The sequence below is a fragment of the Peromyscus californicus genome, unplaced genomic scaffold (assembly GCF_007827085.1).
Source record: "Peromyscus californicus insignis strain IS unplaced genomic scaffold, ASM782708v3 Scaffold_11__1_contigs__length_118956290, whole genome shotgun sequence".
In the NCBI taxonomy this organism is placed as follows: Eukaryota; Metazoa; Chordata; class Mammalia; order Rodentia; family Cricetidae; genus Peromyscus; species Peromyscus californicus.
In genome coordinates, this window is record NW_026294402.1 from 76,448,305 (window position 1) to 76,473,967 (window position 25,663).

The window sequence follows — 25,663 nt, forward strand, 5'->3', positions numbered from 1 at the left end:
CACACTTGGTCCAGATGAATGAACAAATAAGTTTTTTGGAGTCATTTGTAAGAGGATGGGTGAAAAGTTACATGCAGAGGCATGAGTAACGTAGGCAGCTGCATCACCAACAAGTTTATTTCAACATGGGTAATGTCCCCAAAAGGCTGCAACAACATGTCCCTGTGCAATTTGCAGCCAGCTGCACCACAGAACACTCCTCCTTAACAACTGTTTACTATTTGTGTAACCTGTATTGGGAGCATCACAAATCTTGTGCTTCACGAGCCTTGTAAGCCTTGTGAGCTTTGCAAGCCTCGTGAACCCCGTTCCTCCCTCTGTGAAGAAATGTTCAAATCTAGAGCTATACAAAACAAAACCCATTCTCTTATTCTCCATAGAATGCTTACCACAAAAATCTTCAGACATTGTAGTTATATCTTATAAAGTGAGCTGGCAGCATGAGAGTTGAAAGTGAAAATGTGAAACCAAAACCAAGGAAAGGCAAAGACACAATACAGAAGGGTCCATTTCTAACCCAAAGGACTCACAGAACCAGACCAGAAACCAGGGAAGCAAAGTGCTGTTACAATGAACATTGTCTTGTTGTGAGCAGAATAGATTCAGATGCAAATGCAAAGATGCTATGAAGAAATATATAGAATAAATGTCTTCTAAAACACACACACACATAATATTTACAAAGACCTCTCACATGGGTGCTTGTCTTCATGGGATTAATTTCCTTTGAAATGCTTGATCCATTGAGTCTAGTATCTGACACTTTCACAAAAGTATAGGAACTTTCCTTAATTCCTTAGTAAAATTGACACCTCAAAAATTCCTATAACCTTTTTAACATCTTTTCATTAATTCAATCACTAAATATTGGCTAGGGAGGAGTATGATCCCAGCCAGTGCTATGTCTTATAGGCAAAAATGCAAGAGAAGAATACATGATCAATAAAGGTCAGAATATATGAGGAAGATACATATTACTCAAAAGCTGAAACAAACTTGTAAAATAGTGACTATCGCCAGTCCTCCCTGTGGAGGGACTACTATGCTGGCACTCAACTGTGACGCAACAAAGAGATTTACTATGATGATAGAAGGCAGAGAAAAAGTTCCCCTGGATAACAGTTGTAAGATACCAAACATATAAAGAAGAATTAATGCTAATTATTTCTAGACTACTCTAAAATCTAAAGTGTAGGGAGTACTTCCAAACTTGACATACAGGGGGAGCATTATCTGATACCAAAATAAGGCAGAGATACAACAAAACGATCACAGACTGCTGTGGGAGCTCTTTCTGTATGCTGTGAATATGTGTGGCTCCCATTGGGTAATAAATAAAGCTGTTTTGGCCTATGGTAAGAAAGCTTACAGCCAGATGGGAAATCCAAGCAGAGATATAGAGAGAAGGGAGGAGTAGGGAGAGGTGCCAGTTGCCACCGAAGGAACAACAAGATGCCAGAAGACCGGTAATGCCATGGCCATGTGGCAAAATATAGATTAATAGGAATGTATTAATTTAAGGTGAAAGAGCTAGCTAGTCAAAAGCTGAAGCCTTAGGCCATACAGTTTGTAATTAATATAAGCCTCTGAATAATTCTTTTTTTTTTTTTTTGGTTTTTTCGAGACAGGGTTTCTCTGTGTAGCTTTGCACCTTTCCTGGAACTCACTTGGTAGCCCAGGCTGGCCTCGAACTCACAGAGATCCGCCTGGCTCTGCCTCCCGAGTGCTGGGATTAAAGGCGTGCGCCACCACCGCCCGGCCTGAATAATTCTTTTATAAGTGGCTATAGGACCATGGGTGGGAGAGATTTGTCTGGACTGCTGGGCTAGGCAGGACCAGAGAAACTTCTGTCTACACAGACCAATATCACTATTGATGTAGATACAAAAATGGTGATAAAAATGCTTACAAATCAAAATCCACCTAAATATAAAAATGATCATTTACCATGATCAAAGGTATAAGAACTTTCCACATATACAAACCAGAAAATATGACACACCACATTAACAGAATATTGTCATCTTAATTGATGCAGAAAAGGAATTTGATGCATATTTTTTATTATAAAAACACCAGATGAATTAAGCATAGAGGGGCACATCTCAATGTAATCTTGGCCATACATGTTCAAAACATAGCTAATATTATACTGATGAAAGAACAAACCAGAAATTTTGCTTTCAAGATGTGAAACAAACCAAGATGGTAACTTTTACCTCTTTACTTTGTTATAGAACTGGAAGTCACAGACAAAGTTATTTGACAAGAAAAAGAAATGACACACATCCAAAGAAAAAGAATGCTGTTTTGTCTTTCCCTCGACCCTTGCCCTTCATTACCCCCACTCATGTCCAGGCTGTTCATGTAGATCTCTTCCATTTCTCTGTCATTGGGTGATCCCCGTGTCTTTCTTGGGGTCCTGTTTTCCAGGTAGCCTCCCTGGTGATGTGAGTAGCAGTCCAGTCATCCTTGTTCCGCATCTAGTATCCTCCTATGAGTGAGTACATACCATGTTTGTCTTTCTGAGTCTGGGTTACCTCACTCAGGATGATTTTTTCTAGATCCATCCATTTACCTGCAAACCTCATGATGTCATTGTTTTTCTCTGCTGAGTAGTATTCCATTGTGTATATGTACCACATTTTGTTTATCCATTCTTCAGTTGAAGGGCATCTAGTTTGTTTCCATGTTCTGGCTATTACAAACAATGCTGATATGAACATAGCTGAACAAGTGCTCTTGTGGTATGATTGAGCATTCCTTGGGTATATGCCCAAGAGTGGTATAGCTGGATCTTGGGGGAGATTGATTCCCAATTTTCTAAGAAAGCACCATATTGATTTCCAAAGTGGTTGTACAAGCTTGCATTCCCACCAGCAGTGGAGGAGAGTTCCCCTAGCTCCACATCCTCTCCAGCATAAGGTATCTTCAGTGTTTTTGATCTTAGCCATTCTGACAGGCATAAGGTGGTATCTCAGAGTTGTTTTGATTTGCATTTCCCTGATGATTAGGGGTGTTGAGCAATTCCTTAAATGTCTTTCGGCCATTTGAGTTTCCTCTGTTGAGAATTCTCTGTTTAGTTCTATAGCCCATTTCTTAATTGGACTGTTGGGCATTTTGATGTCTAATTTCTTGAGTTCCTTATATATTCTGGATATCAGTCCTCTGTCAGATGTGGGGTTGGTGAAGACCTTTTCCCATTCTGTAGGCTGTCGCTTTACCTTGTTGACCATATCCTTTGCTCTACAAAAGCTTCTCAGTTTCAAGAGGTCCCATTGATTGATTGTTTCTCTTAGTGTTTGTGCTACTGGTGTTATATGGGCGAGGGTCAAGGGAAAGAGAGCTTGGGGGAGCGAGAGATCCCAGCTGGATCAGCAACAGAGAGGGAGAACAAGGAATAGGAGACCATGGTAAATGAAGACCACATGAGAATAGAAAGAAGCAAAGTGCTAGAGAGGCCCACAGAAATCCACAAAGATACCCCCACAACAGACTGCTGGCAATGGTCGAGAGACAGCCCGAACTGACCTACTCTGGTGATGGGATGGCCAAACACCCTAATTGTCGTGCTAGAAACCCCATCCAACGACTGAGGGATCTGGATGCAGAGATCCATGGCTAGGCCCCAGGTGGAGCTCTGGGAGTCCAGTTAGCGAGAAAGAGGAGGGTTTATATGAGCGAGAATTGTTGAGACCAATGTTGGATAAAGCACAGGGACAAACAGCCAAACAAATGGAAACACATGAACTATGAACCAATGGCTCCCCAACTGGATCAGGCCCTCTGAATGGGTAAGATAGCTGATTGGCTTGATCTGTTTAGGAGGCATCCAGGCAGGGGGACCGGGTCCTGTGCTCATTGCATGAGTTGGCTGTTTGAAACCTGGGGCTTATGCAGGGATACTTTACTCAGCCTGGGAGGAGGGGACTGGACCTGCCTGGACTGAGTCTACCAGGTTGATCTCAGTACGCGGGGGAGGCTTTGCCCTGGAGGAGGTGGGAATAGGGGGTGGGCTGGGGGGTAGGTGAAGGGGGCAGGAGGGGGGAGAACAAGGGAACCCGTGACTGATATATAGAACTGAACTGTATTGCAAAATAAAAAAATAAGAATGCTGTTTTGAAAACCACGTATTCTTATGTATAGAAAACTCCAGATTTTATAACAAACAAGCAAATAATAACAATAAAAACATGTTAGAATGAGGTCTGGAGATATAGCTCTGTGTAAAATGATTGCCTAGAATGCACAGGCCCTTGATTCTCTCCGATGTGATGAAAATATAAAGATTCAAAAATTTAAAAGCCTGCCAGAAATAATAATATATTATATTTAAGATACAAAATCAACAAAAATCATTAACACTTTTATATGTCAATAGTGAGCTATCTGGAAGAAAATCAAGAAAACTATCACATTATAATAGCTATTTTAAAAGCCTATAGATAAATGTGATGAAGGAGGTAAACATTACTGCAATGAAAACTACAAATCATTGATGAAAGAAGAAAAGATTTCTTAAATGGGAAGATAACTTGTGTTCATTACAATTATACAAAGGAATAATTAATGTTAAAATATCCATAATATTCAGTGCAAGCTACAAATAACAATACAATTGCTGTTAGCTATTTCTATGAACTGAAACATTCTCTCCTGAGTGAAAGAGCAGTACTCATAACACTGATGAAGCTAAGGAAACTTGTAAGGCCCAGGAAACTCATGAAACTTGAGAGGCTCTAGAAACTTACACTTACAAGATTCACAAAGCCCCTACTCAGTTTTATAAAAGCAATCAACAGTTGCTGGAGAGAGATGGTTTCTCTGGGGGAACTGCTTGTAATTGTATTGGGAGGTCTAAGGATGCAGCTTTCATGAGTCATTATCATGCTAGAAGTAGGTTTTTTGGTGATAGATACCTTTTAGTTACCCATGCTCCTGGTTTCACCAAGCTAGATTTGAGTAGAATCATTTCTTTGTCCTGTCATTGGATCTTTATCTGGAGTAAATGTAAGTTTTCTCATATCATCCCGTCCTGACCACTGAGGAAAGAGACAAAAATAACAACTATGAAAATACCAATGACATTCTTCACAAAATGAAACAGAAGATCTTGAAATATGGGTAAAACCATAACAAACCAAATAGTCAAGACAATGTTCACCAAAAAGAATAAAAGGCAAGAAATATTACTGGACCTAAAAATACACACAAATCTATAGTAACCAAAGCAACTGCATATTAGTACAAAAACAGATAAATGGACCAGTGGAACAACATAGAATTCAAGAGCTAAACACACAGATAACAATTGATTTTTGACAGTCAAGAGCATACAGAGAGGCAAAGATAATTCAGTGTTCTATGAGAAACTAGATACTTAAATGAAGAAGAACAAAACAGAAAAACAGACAAAGTGGATTAAAAATAGAATTGTAAGGCCACATTCATGAAACTTGTAGAAGAAAGCACAGGAGAATTGTGCTTTGTGACATTGTGACATTGACCTGGGTAAGATTTATCTACTCTTATTTGTTTATTTATTTATCTATCTATTTATTTATTTTTCATAAGACCTCAAAAAACACAGACAATAAAATTGAAAAGACAAATTAGATTAAATTAGACTGAACAGCTTCTGGCAAAGTAAACAATCAAATACAAAACACTCTATAAAATAAGAGAAAATACTTGCAGATTATATATCTATTAAAGGATTATTATTCAGAATACGTAAGGGACTCAATATCCAAAAACCAGTCCAAGTAAAAACTGACAATGTTTCTAAACATACATTTCTCAAAAGAAGACCTATCATTTGTCAGCTGTCATATGGCATGTGTGTGGTGTTGTGTGTATAGTGTGTGAGGGGTATACACTCCTTTGGGTGTATATGTGAAAGTCAGAGTGGTTCAGTGTCAGATACTTTTCTCTATTTTATGCCACCTCATATTTTGAGACACATTTTGGTCTCTCAGTGAACACTGACCTTGCTGGTTAGCCCACGTGGCTAACCAGCAAGCCTCTGGGATCATGCTGACTCCATCTCCTAGTACTGGGATTACAGACATATATTATCCCTTGAAGCTGTTTATGGGTGCTACGATTCCAAACTTGAGTTCTCATACTTATTCATCAAGTGCTATAACCACTGAGACATCTCTCTAGCCCAAAAAAGTATATATTCTTAAAATGTTCATGATTACTAGGCACCAGAGAAATGCACAATGAGATATCCCCTCACCACACTGAAATGGCCATTAGGAAAAAGACAAAACATAAAAAAAGTACTGATGAATTAGAGGATAAGAAACTTGCAAAATGTTGCTGGGAATGGAAATTAATACAGACATTACAGATCATAGTGTGGAAGGTCAAAATAATAATAATAATAATAATAATAATAATAATAATAATAATAATAAAAGAACTAACATACGATGCCACAATCCAGCTACTAAGTATATGTGACACTAGTATATCATAGCTCTCTGGCCTCCAAATTATAGCAGCAACTTTCACAATAGCCAAGATGTGGAAACAACCTGAGTGTTCGTGTCCTGAAGAGTAGAACAGTACATAACAGGAACTCACTGTGTGTGAATATATATTCATACATCACACTAATAGAATGCACATATTACAACAGTATTCAGCCATGAAAAGGTAAACAAATCCTGTCATTAGGACCAATGTGAATGAACCCAGAAGGCATTATGTTATGTCAAGTGAAACATGACAGACTCAGTCAATTACACATGGTCTCATTTAAAAAATGATTTGAAAGAAGTAGAAAGTTCAATAATGGTTCTAAAAGCTGGGAAAGTAATCAAGATGGGAAGAGGGAGGAAGAGACTAATCAATGGATAAAAAGTTGTTTAGATAAGAGGAACAAGTTCTAGTGTTCCTTTGTATATCAAGATGATTGTAATAACCATGTTCTTCAATATTTAAAATAGCTACAAGGGAGGACTTCAATGTTCTCACCATAAGACATGTTAAATATTTGAAGTGATGAATATGATAACTACTTCTGAGACTTTCAAGAAGATAATAATAACCAGCTAGATGAGCATAATGGGGAAAAGCTAACAGAAGTCTTAGCTGCAAAGAGGAACACATGAGATGATTCCTGCCTGCGGATTCTTTCAGATGTAACAAATAAACTGGCGAGAGAGTGTCTACAGTGGGAGACGGTGAAAGCTTCTTCTCCCTCTTTTGTTCACCTGGAACGGTTTTGCCTTGGCTGACTCAGGGGAAAGGGTGTTTATTTCCCCTGGTGCACCAAATGTCTTCTGCATTAGACATCAGTCAGTGGTGTCTCCACAGGACATAAAGTAGCAGCAGTTGCTGCCCCGTGATCAGTCTTCAGCTTCCTCTGTTCCCTTAATGAGAGTGCTCACCCTCTTTTGTCTCGTGCTTTTCAAAATATAAGCAAGGCATCATTGGCGGTGAACATCGAAGTGGCTTCCTGCTTTTCCTCCGTGAGATGACAATGTGACAGCCTGTTCTATTTTACCAGGAATCTCAAAAAAAGGATTTGAAAATGACATCACCACTCTAAAGAGAGATGGTAGGACTTCTAAGATCCCGTGCAGACTGCACAACAGGATCAACAACATCTAAAGTAGTTAGAAAACTTAAGATGTTTTTAAAAGAACAGTTATTCAATCAATTGTAAATAACAGGGAATAGAATCCCAGTGTCTCCTCCCTAAGCCATAAAATCAGTTCATCTATCAACGACTATCCTAGAACACACACAGAAAATAAAAAAAAAAAACTTCCTAAAATACATGAAATTTTTTTAATTTATTCTTCTTTCATACAAAACACCCCAACCACAGTTCTGCCTTCCTCCACTCGTCCCAGCCCTCCTCTCTTCCCTAGATCCATCCCTCTTCCATTTTCCTTCATAAGCCAGCAGGCCTCCCAGGGATATGAATTCAATATGACCTAACAAGATACGATAAGACTAGGCACAAGGACTCCTAACAGTGGGACCAGGGAGTGTCTCTGACACTTTTATAGGCTTTTGGAACCCTACTCACACTGGGTCACCTTGCCCAACCTTAATAAATGGGAAGGTGCTTAGTCTTACTGCAACTTGATATGCCATGTTTTGTTGATACTCAGGGGGGACCTGCTCTTTTCTAAACAGAAATGGAGGAGTGAACGGGGGGGGGGGGGGGGCACCCAGGATCTCCCTGGGAAAGGGAAGTAGAAGAGTTTTTGTGAGTGGACTGAGGGTTGGTAGGGATGAAAGCGTCAGAGATCAGGTTGTGGGGGCCACAAGGGGAGAGTGCTGAGGTGAATGCTGGGGGTGGGGCATTTCCGAGTCTAGTGAAAGCCTGGTGCAGGGGAACCTCCAAGGGCTCTACCAGGAGGGCCCCAGCTTAGACTCCTAGCAATAGCAGATAAGTAGCCTCAACTGGCCATCTCCTGTAACCAAACTGGTGCCTGGCCCAGTTGTCATCAGACAGGGGCCATGTAGCAACTAATGGAAACAGATGCAGACCCACAGCCAAACATTAGGCAGAGTTCCAGAATCCTGCAGAGGAGGAGGAGAAAGGAGTGTAGGAGCCAGAGGGGTCAAGGAGGGCTCACACAATCAACTAACCTGTGCTCACAGGGCCTGGCAGAGACTGGATGGACAACCAAGGAGCCTGCATGGGACTGACCTATGCACTCTGCATATATGTTTTAGCTGTGTAGCTTGGTCCTTTTGTGGGACTCCTAACAATGGGAAGAGGCACTGTCTCCAATTCTTCTACTGGCTTTGGGGAAGCTATTCCTCATACTAGGTCACCTTGCACAGAATTAATACATGGGGAGGTGCTTAGTCTTACTGCAACTTAATTTGTCTTGTTTTGCTGATACTCATGGGATACCTTCCCTTTCCTGGATGGAGATGGAAGAGGAAGGGACTGGGAGTGGGAGTGGGAGAGGGATGGGTGCAGGGACAGGGAGGGGAGGATGGGAGGGAGGCTATGTCCAGGATGTAAAATAAACAGGTGAATAAAAATTTTAAAAACTAAAAAAAATAAAAATAGAAGAAAAATTTTCTTTAAAATATATGTGTATCTAAGTCTCAGAATTTCTAACAGAGCAAGGAATGACTTAGGGAGGATTCAATTATTTGTTAATAATTAATTAAATAAGAAGCCCTAAAAAAACCTGGCCGTGCTGCATAATAATGAGATGCTTGAACTTCTGGATGTTTTCCCTTTGGCTAAATCTTGAACAAAATAGAAAAAAAAATGGTAGCAAACAGTAATGTCAAATTTGATAGAAACATGCTAACTAAAATTTTAAAATGGAAGCCAAATAGATTTTTGTTTTAAAAAAAGAATAAAAAAGAAAACAAGGTTAGCACTGAATGACACTTCAAAACATATTTCTATTGATTTAAGAGTTCAAATATTTACATGTATTGTCTGTAAAAGCATTTAAATCTAAGGAGTATTCACACTTTTCATGCATTCATGGGACAGTGGGAGTTGCAGTGTTTATGAGTAAGGCAGAAGCCCTCTTCCCTCATATTAAGGTCACCGGTTTATACTTACAGGACTTGGAGAGAAAGCTCCATCAGTGGAAATCACAAACTCTAAGAAGGAACGTGAAGATGAAATTCAGTCAAGTGTTAGGATGCGTACCATAGATTCCAAAGCTTAAGGGATGGTGATGGGGGTAAAGCCTTCAAGGAAGGCCTCATCGAAACAGTGACAGAAGCCAAGAATCTTGACAATGCCACCTCTGAAATGAAGAGCTTTGTTGAACAGCTGCAGAGGTCAGTCAGAAAAGAAACATGTTGTAGCAAGTTGCAGTAATTATTCCAACAAGGCAAGATACCAGACCAAGCCTATGCACATTTTTTTACAATGGAAATTTGGGGAAGGAAGTAATAATCTCTTTACATTAACCTTGCCAGTGGTTATAGATAAGAGGGAGGGGTGGGACTATTCGGAGGGCAGAAGCTTTGTCATAATGAGGCAGCACTTGTTGCTTCTAATAAGTTAACACTTCCGAAAGTTAATAGCAGTCATGATAAGAATTTGGTTAAGGATTTTTGGTTTTGCTCATTGTTTTGTTGTGTGAGAAACAGGGTTTCACGTAGCCCTGGGTGACCTCAAACTCATGTAGCTGAGGCTGGCTTTGAACTCCTGATCCTTCTGCCCCCACCTCCCACTTGCAAGGATTATAGAATCATGACAACAGTTGCCTGCATCCAGATTGAGCTAAGGTTTCAACATACATTCAAAAATGTTAAAGGCTTCTATACTCAGCCATTCCTGGATAATTGATTTTCATTTCTCTTTCCCAACATTCTGAAAACCCTATAATGAAATTCATATACTGTGTATTGACAATGTAAGCTGGAAAAGAATAGCATTAAAAAAAAAAAAAGGAATCACATGAAGCAGGAAAGATCGTCATGGTATTGAAGACCTAGTTATAAAACAAACGCAAAATAAATGAAATCCAGAGGAAGTTTTGACTGAACTCATAAAGGAATGGTTTTCTACAAATCAGAAGAGACTTAACTCCTGTAATGCCAGAAGAGTGTCAAACAAAGGTAAGAAAAAGTCATGACAATATTATACATTCTTCATTCCTCTGCATATAAAATTTTTTTCTTATAGGTAACAAATATATCATTGAATCTATCTTGGTAATTAAAACTCAAATTGTTTACACACATACACAACAGAAGAATTTATTAAGTACCCGACGGTAGGATTAGGTTACTGTTAGCCCTGGGCTGGTGGACACGCCAAGTTTATGCTCCCAGCATTCCCAGAACATTCTGTTCAGCAGGAAAAACCAGCCTAAGTCACCGAGACTTACTCATGTGCCTAAAAATACTACAGTTTTCTGTTCAGAAGCATAAAGGAGTTTTTCTTAGCCAAAGTAAAGAGGACTCAGAGTACTTGAGGATGGAAAATGTAGATATTTGGAAATTGTTTCTTTGTAGGAACTCAAATGTGTGCTATTACCCGTTGGGAAAGTAGCTCCACAAACCGGTTCTAACTGGATGAGTTGACAGGTCTAGTCAGGAAGAGGAGCCTGCAGCCCCTGGGAATCAGTCTCCTATTTACATTGTATTTTATTTACAGCCTGAGTGTTTGAGATCTGGATGGGGAAACTTTCAATCTTGTATTTTGATCATTCTTTGAAATTATTAAAAATGGAAATCTTCCAGTTGTTAACACACTTTGAATTTTGAAACTTAAGTGAAAAACACTGAAAATAGGAATGTCTTATGTCTAGATGACAGTCATATCTACTTAATTGGGATTTTTCTCCTGCTTTCCTGAGCTTAATTGTGTCACTTAGTAGAAACAGCACAAAGCTATAAACTGTCTTCTACTTTTTCTAAACTAACTGCATCTGCTATATAGTTCAAGATGCAACAGTGAATTACACAGCCATTTTGGGGTTTGTTACATTTTGAGTAATCAAAAAAAAATGCATCCCTTTAAGAATATATTATTTTGATTTTTTGCTGTTTAAAAGCAATAGCCTCAGTCTTTGAAAATATCAAATTAAATTTGTAAAATCAGTATAAATAAATAACTTTGAATTATGAAAATATTATGTTACATGCAAAATGTTACCATTAAATTACAAATATTTTCTCATAAAAGTCAGAAGTATTAACTTTCATTCAAAATTTACACCTAGTTCTTTCTCTATATAAAATGAGAGCTCTAAGTATTTGACACTACTTCTGAATGTAAATGAACAATTTTGAAAAAAGCTTCTGAAAAACCATTCAGTAAAATTACTTTTTTCTTAATTTGTTTCTTTATTTTATACCCTGACCACAGTTTCCCTTCTCTCCTCTCCTCCCAGTCCCTCCCCCACACCTCCCTTCTGTACCCCCATCAACTCCTGTTCCATTTCTATCCATAAAAGGGCAGCTCCCCCTGGATATGAGTATAGCAGAATATCATTAGACATCATTACACTGACATATTTTTTTTTCTCCAGTCATGTTTGGTTCTATCCTAGGTATGTGGACCATTCAGCCTCTGGTCCTTGCACACCAGGCAGTGTCAAAGGTGGTCTCACTCTCATGGCATGGGTCTCAGGCTAGACCAGTCACTGTTTGGCCACTCCATCAATCTCTGTGCAACCCTTACCCCAGCACATCCTGTAGGCAGGACCGACTGTAAGTCAAAGGTTATGTGGCTGGGCCGGCGTCCCAGTGTCTCCACTGAACATCTTGCCTGGTCACAGGAGATGACCAGTTCAGGTTACATATCCCCTTTTGCTTGGAGTCTTAGTTGGGGCCATCCTTGTAGATTTCCTTGGAGTTTCCCTTGCCTGGTCACAGGAGATGACCAGTTCAGGTTACAAATCCCCTTTTGCTTGGAGTCTTAGTTGGGGCCATCCTTGTAGATTTCCTTGGAGTTTCCCTTGCCTGGTCACAGGAGATGACCAGTTCAGGTTACAAATCCCCTTTTGCTTGGAGTCTTAGTTGGGGCCATCCTTGTAGATTCCTTGGAGTTTCCCTTGCACCAGGTTTTCACCTGACCCTGAAATGACCCCCTTTCCAGTTGACTCTTTCAGTATTCTTCCCCCTACTCACCCACCTGATCCCTCATGTTCCCATCTCCATCTGCCCCAAGTCCACCCACGAACTCTCTTCTACTTACTTTTCCTAGAGGAAAAAATGACTTTTATCCTGTTTTTATACTGTAAAGGGTATGCTCTGTCCAGTTCTTAGGAGGTTGTTCCTTCTGCTAACAGACACGCTTATTTTCTTCACTTCTAGGCTTGTGTTTTTCTTGCTGTTACTTAATCTATTAAAACTTGTCTTGGGGCTGGGATGTAGCTAGGTGTCAGAGCATAACTTTAACATCAAACCTCAGTGCCAAAAATATGAAAATAGTATCTTTTCTCAGAGTGTAACCAAAGAAGTTTGTGTATGAGAATACTTAATATTTCCACATATTCTTACTCAATACCAAACACAAAGCAGAGAGCGTGTTCTCCAGATATCCAATCTTGTCTTTTCTGTAACACACAAATATTTCAGACTGATTTTATGGGGTTCTCCAGTTACAACTGTCTCATGAGGCATAGTCCACAAGTAGGAAACTATCATTAAAAAATCTGCATCACTCATACAGCTATTAGTCACAATGAAAAACATAAGTAATAGTCAAATATTGTAACATTGTATCATCAGTTTTCCATGAATACATTTTGCTCAATTTGGAATAGAAGCCATGTAAAACTACTGCTCTTTTTGATATTAGTAGGACTTCCTGGTATTAATTTGCCATATAAGTCAGGAATGGCCAACTAATTAGTTGGGATGGGGGCTTGACTGGGGTCTGTGTCTCAACACAAGTAAACAAGGACTTGCAGAATTTTGAATTATTGACAAGTACAAAAGTTCTAAGGGCAACTTGACCAAAGGAATATGCGAATTGAGATACATTTTACTGCTTTCAGGGGTTGGGTTTATCCCTTAAAAAGAGGGAAATGTAGACATAGGAAATTTCTTCCCCTTTGCCTGATTATCTTCCAGACCTGTCTGGATGGTGTTAGAAGTTATATTGCAATTCAATGGCCACATTTCCCTGTCTCAGCTCACATTGGGGCCATGCTATGTCATTTAAAATAAGAGTTTCTATTTTTTTTTTTAGAGTGTCCAGGTCAAAATATCTCTATATTCAGGATGCAGCCTAAGGGAGTATATAATGAAATTGAAGTCTGACTTGTCATCTCAGGAGGCAGTGTTTCTATATGCTCCATTTCATAGGCAAGCAAACAGTGGAAGAAGGAAATATTGGACATTTTCATCTTCATCTTCAAAGTTTGAGGATCAAAATAGTTCCAGTGTCTCAGGATGCACTTTGACAAAAAGCCTCACTTCCTATCCATCTTTCTACCTCACAGTAGCCCCAATTTGGCACAGTCTCGGGAGAGTTATTCAAACCAGTGCATGGTCCCCGATTCCCCTGCATGCTTATGTAGCTTGAGATACAAAATGCATCCTGTTCACCCCCAAGGATCTCCAAGGTCTTAAAGTGTCCAGAACTGTTAAAAAGTCCAAGTTTAAATGTCTTCCAGTACTCAAGGTAAACTCACCTGTCAGCACCTGCAAAACTAAAAAGGTATTTTCCATTTATTCCCTGAATTTAGGACATTTCCCAAACTTTTATGGTATAGGATGATCAAGTTGATGCTTACCTTCCTTCTGCCTAATTTGGAATCCTTTTTGCATTTCCTCAAGGTTCCCACAGGAGAAGCTGAGTTCAGACCTAAAGTCTGGCCTTAATTACATCCAGCTCATTGACTTGTCTCCTAAGGTCTGTTGATGTTCTGTTTTCTGTTATCCCCATATCCAAGGATTTCTTCTGAATACTGACTCTCACTTTTCTCCTAGCTGTATTGCCTCCTGCCTCCATTTAACTATCAACTCCCTAGTTCACCTCTTAAACACCATCTCCAGGTTTTAGCCTCCACAAACCTTATGTAATGTACTTTGACTTTCTGTGACGTGAATTTGCTTTCTAGTTTTGTCCTCATCCTTCTTACCGTATCTTAGTACAAAAATCTCACTGTACAAAATTTCATCCTTCCCAGAAGTATCTTACAGATTTCTTAACACTTCCTTCTCCTGCTCAGTAGCTCACTTTCAATTTCTATGTGTGTGCCTATGTGTATGCTTGTATGTTTGTGCTTATATGTATGTGTATGCAGTCAATCAGAGTTGTTTGTCTGTGGACAGTTCAACTTTGGGTATCTTCATTGATTCCTATATCACTTCCTATATTACTTCCCAAGACAGTGTCTCTCATTAACCCAGTGCTCATTTGGTGAGGCTGATTGGCTGATTGGATACAAACCCTCGGTGTGGGCAGTCTCCCCTTCCTGGGCTGTGCTACCAACACCCATTACACACCTGGCTTTTAAATGTGTGTGTGTGTGTGTGTGTGTGTGTGTGTGTGTGTGTGTGTGTGTGTGTGTATGTGCGCGCGCGCACATGTGTATATTTTGTGAGGTTATAGTATAATTCCATAATTTCCCGGTTTCCTTTTCCTTCTTTCAAACCCTCCTATGTGCCCCCTTGTTCCTTTCAAATTCACATCCTTTTTTATTTAATTGTTGTTATGTGTGGGGTCTGTGTGTGTCTACTGAGAGTCCACACTCAAGTCCATATGTTTATGTAGCAAGCATTTTACACACTAATCATCTCCATGTCGCTTTTCATTTTCTTGCCACATACGCTATCTTCCCATCTATTATTCTCTTCCCTTTCCACCAATATGATCCTCATGAAAGTCTATAACCAATCTGGTATTTCTTGTTTTTCATACTTTCTTCTACTCAGTCATGTCTATACAATGAAAGGGGCTCCTTTAAAGAAAGGTCCCCTTGCCCATTGCTGTAGCCTCCAATCAGCCATTCTTCCTATGCACATCTCTCCTTTATTTAACTCTTTTTTCTACTGCCTTTCTTTCCCAGAACTGGAGGTAATCAACTCTTGAGTTTCACATGCCAGAGTCCAGGTAGTGTGACCCTGCAACTGGAACCAGATCTCCAGGAGATGTCCAGAAGCATCATGGTGGCAAGATTCTAGCCAAGAGCTGGTCTGCAAAAATGCTGTGAAGAGCAGGTTACTGATGACAATGGAAATAGCAGAAAAGGCAGGAATGAAGGATTTTGTCCCTGAGACACAGAGAGCAGTTTCTTAGAGCAGGGTGATTGATTCGGTGAGTCTGACTTTAATGAGCACGAACAGATCTTCTATGTAAGGACTCGGCTCCCTGGAGCACTGGCCTTAGAGCTGGACTCTGGCCAAGATCCAGAGCAACTCAATTAAAGGCTGTGCCCATGGGGTTTTTATAGACCCATGTGGGTTCTGATTGCTTGGGCATATGCAAACAGGGTTAAGATTAACTATCAATAAGCAGAGAGCCTCCAAACACAAGCAAATTATAGATCAGGGCCTCTGTTTCATTTGTTGCCACCCACCCCATGTAGCATCAAAAGCAGGAGAAAGGCAAACAAGAAAGGTCAGGTAGTTCCCCCTCACAGTTTTCCATTCTCATTCCCAGATGTTAGCTCTAAACACAGACAGACGTCCCTCTTACTCCTATCATTCCCTACCATGGAAACTTCTAGCAGTCTCTATAGTATGAATTTTATCAACAGAGAACTCATCTAAATTTAGTTCAGTCTGTTACTTTCAACTTTTCAACTTACTTTACTGGTGTGTAGCATATGAAATAGATAATGTATAGAACTATATTTCAGTAGCAATTCTCCTTAGCAAAAATGAGAATAGAAATGTAGTTATGTTCAAAATTAAACAAAGAAGTATAAAATTGCCCTGAAAAACAATATTGTAAATATTTAAATGAGTTTTCTTTTTAAAATAATGAAGAATTGCCGGGCGGTGGTGGCGCACGCCTTTAATCCCAGCACTCGGGAGGCAGAGCCAGGCGGATCTCTGTGAGTTCGAGGCCAGCCTGGTCTCCAAAGCGAGTTCCAGGAAAGGCGCAAAGCTACACAGAGAAACCCTGTCTCGAAAAACCAAAAAAAAAAAAAAAAAAAAAAAATAATGAAGAATTAACCGCAGAATCTGCTTGAACTTGAATTTAAATAGTCAATAATTGGTATGTTTCATATAGAGTAACCAGAAGTTAGTTTTTTCAGAATTATTTCTTCTGAGCTTAACTCAGAAGCATTTTTATTACCACATACATTAAATATTTTCTACTGAATAAGTGTATTGAGATAATAACATGTTTGCATAAATCAAAACCTTGTGTTAATAGTAAAATGTGCTTACTTCATGACAAAATATTCTGAAGCTAATATATCTCCAAATTTGATGATTACTAATCTTTACCTGGACATGATCAATAAAATAAAATTAAACATTTAGTGTCATGGAACTAAACTCATCAATTATGAAATATACTTTTACTTCTACAAATTAGTTTCAAAATTAATTGGTCATCGATTAAGTGCAGTAGTTAATGTAGGAAACTGGGTTTGCCCTGTTGTTTACGAAAAGCACAACAATTTTCTTAGGATTGCTTATAATTTTAGATGCAGCAAAAACATTCCTGGCCCCCAATACAAATAACTTGTAGAGATGAAAACAGTTTGATCAGTTCTTTATCTTTAACTTGCCTATTGTTTGTCCTATGTACTACTTAATACTGCCCTTACAATTATCTACTGGATATCCATTACTCCTGACTGTATGGCAGAACTTCATGGTAAACCTTATTGTTGAAGATAGCACACTTGAGCTGGTACTACCTGGAAGCTTCCTCCTTACCAGCTAGCTTTCATAGTACCAGAGAGTGCTACACAGCATTCTAGGGTAGAACAGTCTTATGCAGCCATGAACTCTGAAAGCCACATTAATGACTTATCTGGCAAGATGTGCCCTTTGGTGAAATAGTGGCATGAATGTTAGGGGGATAACCAATCACTCTCTGTTTGGATTTAAAGTCTGCTCCCCAAAATGACACTCATGCTCACTACTGTCAAACTGACCAAGAACCCATGGGCAGGGTGACGATAAGCTTTAGGTGAGAACTTATAACTATTATGTTGCTCAATAGACATAGTATCACACTGCATTATGAGTATTTATTTTTAGACCCATGTATTAGTGCACCTGCCCCACCTCATCAGAGAAGCTTCTTCTTTTTAGTGGATAGACAGAGGCTCCCAGCAGGTCAAAGTGCTAAAAGTCATACAAGGTGCTGAGCCCTAAATGTAGCATCTGTGTCATGTAATCTCCCCACAAGGTTCACAGGTTGATATTGCAGAAGAGGAAGTAGAAAGTTCACAGGAGCCAGTGGTTAAGAAGGATTTCTGTGAAATAGTGTCTTCTGGACATTCTGGAGCCACTACATTCATGAATTCACAGTACCTGTGACTGTTTACCCAAGACCTACACGAATAAACCAATTAGAATTTCAGCATGGTTGAGAAGGGGAACACAGGCTTTACCCCTAGCAGAGGAGGTACTGACGGTTGACAACTACTGGGAAAGGGAGAGTCACTTTTCTTCAGGAGCATGGCTCCTAATTGTTCAATCATATTCTGCGGATGTCCTTATATTCATGCACATATAAGAGGCACTAATTAGGCATTTTGTTTAAAGGACGTGAAGATGGTACAATAATACAGTGTGTGGAGGAACCTGAAAAGCTTTGACTGGGTAGGAGGGAGTAAATATGAATGAAATCTACCATTTATATGTATGAAATTATCAAAGAGTAAATAAAAATGTATTTCAAAACAATTTATCTACCGACTGACCATAGACACAGACACACACACACACACACACACATACACTCACACACACACACATACACTCACACACACACACACACACATACACACACAGAGAGATAAATACAGTGTATATATATGTACACACATACATGCACACACATACACACACATACACACACGTGTGTGTGTGTATATATGTGTGTATTTTTAAACATAATTTTTTCCCAAGAATTGTGATCAATAATTGTAAACAGAGATGGAGTTTGCCTTGTCCCAAATAAACACACAAAAGCTTACATTAATTACAAAATGCTTGGCCAGTAGCTCAGGCTTATTATTAACTAGCTCTTACTTTTAAATTAACCCATTTCTATTACTCAATGTATTGTCACATGGCCTGTGGCTTTACCGGTCCTCTGACATCGTGATTCCTGCTTCTTAGGCAGCTCAGTCGCATCTCTCCCAACTCTGTCCTTCTTCATCCCAGTCCTCAGTTTGATTGTCCCACCTAACTTTATCCTGCCTTGTTATAGGCCAAACAGCTTTATTGTTAATCAATGATAGTAATACATATTCACAGGATCATCCCATAGCAAATAACCCTCTGTCCTAAAATATTGTTATTGATGAATCCTAGTTAGTTTCAGTCCTCAAGAAGAATTCTCACTATATCACCTAAGTCAGTACCTATATTTTCTGTTCATGCATCTATTTCTTTTCTTCCTTGTTAGTGAACTCTCCCCCAAAAAAAGTGCCGAGTTTTTCTTAGATATAGTTTCCAAAACTTGGAACATTTCATTGAGAAGAAAACTCAAAAAGAAACATGAGTGTCCTTCATGTTAAGTCTGGAAATTGAGTAGTAACCATATGGTTGAAATTTGTTTCCTAGAGCAAAAGGTTCTGAGAGCAGTGAAACTGTTGTGATATTTAGTGGGTCATTTGAATGCATGTTATATAAATTTCCTAAACTGTAATTTGCAATCAAAACAGTTGGTGGCACCTTTGAAGCAATTTTTTTGTTTATGACAGTGCCTAAGCTGCCTGTAAATCACTGGACAATCATATTACTGTACTAACGGTTCAGATGTACACTGCTTTGAGCAAAACTTCTGGATGCTTAGGTGATCAATCCTCTTTAAACGTAACTATTATTTACTTCTTATGACCTTAAAAAGGAAAAAAGAATGAGTAATTATGCTGCAAACAGTAGTTCATATTACCCAAATATTTTTTAAGCCTTGCCCTAGTAAAATATCAACTCTCTTAATAAAACAAAACAGCAATTCCTACAAAAACACAGGATCAGGTTGAGAAGACACAACGCGACAGCGTAGGGCAGGGCATAGGTGCTACTAACTGCTACTTAAATTTCCCAAGTCTGCCTTATGGCCAACATTTCTTACAAAGGAAAGGTTTTCTTTGGGTCAAAATATTGCAGACCTCGGTGTAATCTCTTACAGGACAAATGTCCTTGAGAAGTTGAAGCATTGAGGTTCCTTCACTATTAGCACCGATAAGAAAAGGACTTAAGCTGAGTTAGAATACAACTGGTGAGTATGGAAAGGGAATTTAGTAGATGATTTTATAGCTTCTCTTAGGGCTACTGAAGGTATAATTAGCCACAGTTCTTCCCTGAATATGAAACCATATGAGCTGTCTATGCAGTATCACATGTGGAGTAGAGACTTGTTAAAGATGGTTCAGTCGGGGAAAGCACTTGCCAAGTAAACCCAAAAGCCTGAATTTGATCCCAAATCCCATGGTGGAAGAGCCTATTCCTGAAAGCTGTTCTCTTACCTGTACCATATGGTCTCACTCACACACACACACACACACACACACACACACACACACACACACATGCACAAACACATACACACACACATGCACAAACACATACACACATACACACACACACACACACACACACACACACACACACACACAGGGGATTGGGAGAGAGAGAGAAATAAAGAAAATAAATAATTTTTTGTTGTAAATTCAGTGTTGTCCAGTAGTTAAGTGTACTTCAGAGCACTTTATTCCAGAATTTTTTTTTTCAGTTTTTTGAGATAGGGTTTCTTTGATAATCTTATCTACTACTTCATGTTGCTCTGGAAAAAGTAGAAACAGTCAAAGAAAATGTACAATTCTCTTGGACATTAGAAAGTCAAAGATAAATGAAATTTGGCACTAAAGTAGTAAATATGGATCTTAAGCAACAATATTTGATCATAACAGGGTCTCCTGTGAACTGAGTTCAAGTTGGATTGGATAGAGCTGTCTGGTAATACTTTTACATGTTTGTTTCTATGTGTTATTCTGACAGTACAGCGAGGTCCTGAATAAAGTCTTCTATACTATTATTTTAAAAGTATCATTGGATTATTCTTTCTCTTACAAAAGAATTTCTTAAAGCAGAAAAGAAAGCTATAGTGCTTTTGCTGTTGACCAAAAACTGAAAGAAAATATAGCTGAGAGTGTAGTTCAGTGCAATGTATTTGCCTAACATATGTTAGACCTGAGTTTTTTCCCTAACAACACACACACACACACACACACACACACACACACACACACACACACACACCAAAATAAAATAAAAGAGCCACATACATGTAGCCTGACATGAACTATATAACATGCCATTACTATCATAGCTAGAGACTCTAGATTGAATATAAAAGACAAACACATGATGAATTTCCTCTAGGCAGTCAGTCAGCTTTCTAATTATTTAATACTGGGGAAGTATGGGTAATAAAAGTTAGTAGTATTATGTTACATTTGATTGGTGAAAATATGAAGAATGACTATAAAAATACAGAAGCTATAGACAAAGAAATGAGATCTGTGGAAGGAAGAAGGGAAAACAGTCGTGAAGTAGCGAAACCTGGGGACAACAAGAGAGGAATATATTCCTTGTATCTTAATTCAGGAAACAGTGTTTATGATCTTTAAAATGGAGAGATTCTAACCAGATAATGGAAGAGCACAAATAAACATGGCACACTGCATTGTGAGACACATCCCCTATGTTGATAAAAGACCATGGTGTTTGGGAATGTGATCTTTCTCTGTGAGAGAGTACTCCCTTGAAAGATTGCTGTGAGAAGGGTGTAAAAATTGGGCAGGTCCTTTGCATGTTTTGAAATTTAGCTTCTAAGTAGAGAAAAAGGTACAAACAGCAGTAATTCGTAAGTTCTTTATTTTATTTTATTTTATAATTTAATTTAATTTTACATATTAGCCACGGATTCCCCTGTTCTCTTACTTAGCACAGTGAACTGGAAAGGAGGACAAGGCAGAGGTAGAGATTTTTGGAGGAAAAAAGAGCAGTGGGATTTCTTTTGAGTTCCTGGTGTAAGAGGCACAAATAGTTAAAGAGATTCTGAATATGAGAAAAGAAAAAGAGCTTGAGGAACAAGGGAAACGAGCATTGAAACCAGTGAATTTTTTGTGTGTGTCTGTCAATGAGGAAGTATTTATTCACAAACAAATATACAGTAACATTTCAATATTCAGGCTCGACTTACAGAAGAAGGCGAATGGGTGATAATGTTTACTTGCTTTATATCTGAATATTGGGACTTGTTGAGTTTTTTCAGTTCAGAAGTGTGATTGATATTTTGAAGTCTAGCAAATACTGGCTAATAAAAAATTTTTTCTATTAGAAGACTAACACGCAGCTTTATAGTGAGTAATGAATATAAAATAATAAAATCAGTGCTAAAGTTTGCTCAGCACATAGTCATCTTCCAGAAAACTCAAGAAGTAAATAGGCACAATTTTTAGTATGAACAGGCTTCAGGCTTTACTGGGTTGGAGGCAGTGAGGTGAGCCTGGAAGACTGCATATAATTTAAATAAGCAGAGGAAGAGGGGAGGAAATTAGATGAAGGTGTGGTTGAATACAATGTCTTCCCTGAACAAAGCGGAGACTCGTTTTGTTTCCTGACTTGAGGTTATGCATAGAGAGGCTGTGGAGCACTTAGTTGACTAAGCGAGTTAAGGGCTGTGGTAGTTGGTTTGGGTTTGTCAACTTGACTGGATTAACGTATGTGTAGGACTGACCACACCTCTAACTGTTTGTGTGGTTTTTCCAGAGAGGATTGACAGGTAGAGCAGTCATTGAAGGGCAAATCCCTGTCATAAATGTGGGTGGCACTATCCTTGGGGCTGACATTGTCATTAACTGATCGAATGCCAGGCTTTGACTGTGCTATCCATCTGTAATAAATGTTATTAAATGATAACTATTTGTGTGCTTAGTCTTGTTTTATCCATAGGCTACAAACACATAATAAAGCCAAAGCCTAACACCTAAACAGTTAATAACACAGTCAAGAGAGAGAGGCTGCAGGTCAGATAGCTACAGAAGTCATGAGAAAAAGAGGAGGCTACTTGCAACTGAGTCAAGGGTGGCCAGAAAAGGACAGGGTATAGACATAGTTACCTAGGAAGAAGAATAAAATTCCATAACTTGCCTAACCATGTTTGGACACACACACGATTCCTGCCAGCCTTGGCTATTTAATGAGACACTATATGGAAACAAAACAAAAACAAGCAAACAAACAAAACTCCTCTTTAAACATGTTCAGGTGAAAAAATATTTGTGTCATTGAGAGAGAGAAAAATAAATAATTCTCATTCAAATGGAAAGTAAATTTACCTTAGAAAATATTGAATATAATGTGATAGCAATGCAATAAATCCACTGGGAAAAAAAGATTAAAAACCAAAATTTAAATAAATATTTACCAGAAGGAATATTTTCCTATAAATTATATAAGCTATATTAATAGATTATAATTTATGTCATATCACAACTAGACTTGAGACCTCTAAATTATAGAATTACAAGATTTTAATGTCTTTTGAGACTTAAAATTTTTTAATCAACAGAATAACCACCCACTTTAGACAAAGAACAATCCTGAATCAGTAATCCGCAACAAAACACAAGAACCATTTTAACGCTGAGAGGATTACTAGGTAGATTCTGTAATTAACCCATCCACAGAAATTAGGAGATTCCTTTGTTTCCATAATTTGAAAGTAATTTTTTCAGGTGGCTGACTCCTTCTTGTAGGCAAGGAGAACTTGAAATCCATGAAAGTATTTGCTGTTGACCCATATATGGGGAATCTGCCCTTAAATGCTGGTGCCCACACTCACATTACCTTCCCCTCACAACCAGCACAATACGGTATTGGATTCCATGAAGTCTTATAAATAAGCCCTGTCTTCATGCTAAGGCTGCCTACTGAAATTTGCATTGTGATATTCCCTGTGATCAGCTAAAATGCACTGTGTATGAGAAATGTCTTACATGTCCCTGAATGCACTAATGGAAAGCCCCATATCTTCATCCACCATGTCAAAGGGTAGTGTGTGTGTGTGTCACTTAGATTTCACTGATATTGCATTCATGATCTGCTGCTGCTAGCCCTGTTTTGGTTTCCTGCACAGAGAACATTTTGCTGTAACTACATATTTCTCAGGTAGGATTAGATTAATCTTTTAGGTAGCCAGTCATCTATTTATAAGATTTTGAGAAGATGGTACTATTTAAATGGAGAGGCACACGCAGGTCATTATGACCTGCCTTCAGGATTCACACAGCTAGCATCTAGGGCCCTTGATTGCCACTCTTGGGAGGAAACTCAATATGCTGGCTCTACCATCTGCATTGAAACAATTGTCTCTTTCAAATCTTTCAGCTTCTTACGTCACAACTTAACAGTAAAGGAAACCAAATATTCCTCACAACTGGTAAATAGAACCAGAAAAACAAGCCTGCTATTAACCATGCTAACATCTGTCAGAAGTTTCTCCTGAAAAGTTGCCTAACTATGGGCATCAGCTTCCAGCTAATTAATTTAAGGGGATAAGCTGCAGTTAGTCACAGTATGCAGCAGTATAGGGATGTAAGCATATTTGTCAAGTTTCCTTGACAATGTCTCATACTGTTTACAATCCAAACCATGAGCCACATAAAATAAACTTTTTAAATTATCAAGAAATGTCTATGGCTTAAAACAAAACCTTATGAATACATAACCAGAAATAACTTGTTTCCATCTTCCATAACTATGTTTAATGAGACAAAGCTATTTTCCCAATCATTTACTAATGACATTATCAATCATTGATATGAAATATATTAAATAGTTAATATTTATAATATTTTCAAAAATCAACAGCTAGTAACTATATATCAATAGCTACCACATTCCTGGATGGACTGCTGTTGGAAAAAACATTTAGTCTTTTAAATCCAGTCAAGAATGACAAAGGATTTCAATTCTCAGGCCAACTCAAATTGATTGGGGGTAGCTTACAGAACACTGTATTTTAAAGAAATTCCAGGGCTGCTATTTTACTGAGTACCATGATTGACTGGTGATGACTGAGGAGGGGTTGGGGGAGCAATAATGGCTCTATTGCCATGAATTTGTCACCTCTGCATGTGGTACTGGCTGACAGTCTAGCAATTAGAGAAGTACCATGGTAACAAGGAACAGTGACTGCGAGAGAATTCCCGTTCTTCTACAACTTTGTCATGTGTTGTACAATTCCCTCTGCACTTGACGTGAGACTAGAGTCACATTAAGTTCCAGCAGTAACTGAATATCAGAGCGTGACACTGGAGAGTTGGGGAGTATTTTTCTTTGTTTCTATTAGTCAGATTTTCATTAAGCAAATACCAGAGTTAACTAATTTTTGTGAGAAAGGGTTATTTTGGCTCACTTTTTTTCCCTGTTTCAATCCAAGATCAAGTTTTAAGGCCCTGGTAGCCAGGCAGTAGCATTAAAAAATCCATGGGATAACAAACTGCTTATCTTACAGGAAGCAAATGAAACCAAGGAAGCTAGCAGAGTTCCCAAATATCATTCGTGGGCATCTCTCAAGGCCTGAGGGACTTGCTGCAAAGCCTCACTTCCTATCCATCTTTCTACCTCACAGTAGCCCCAATTTGGCACAGTCTCGGGAGAGTTATTCAAACCAGTGCATGGTCCCTGATTCCCCTGCATGCTTATGTAGCTTGAGATACAAAATGCATCCTGTTCACCCCCAAGGATCTCCAAGGTCTTAAAGTGTCCAGAACTGTTAAAAAGTCCAAGTTTAAATGTCTTCCAGTACTCAAGGTAAACTCACCTGTCAGCACCTGCAAAACTAAAAAGGTGAAATGACAATAAACAAAAATGAAAACGTTTAAAGGTGCATACTTACCAGGATGCAGATAGTGAGCAGGCATGGGTTAAATTACAAGCCAAGCAGAATGTAATCCTGACATTCATGAGACTGAGTCAAAGAGGATCATGACTTCTAGGCCAACCTGAGCTACACACCAAAAGCAAAGAAACTGCA

The 25,663-nt window shown here is 38.8% G+C and overlaps 1 protein-coding gene across 5 annotated transcripts in view; it reads left to right on the forward strand.

Annotated features, from left to right (window-relative positions):
* The window catches only part of Mei4 (meiotic double-stranded break formation protein 4), a 607,360-nt gene that overhangs the window by 64,773 nt on the left and 516,924 nt on the right, over positions 1 to 25,663 (forward strand). The window lies entirely within an intron of this gene.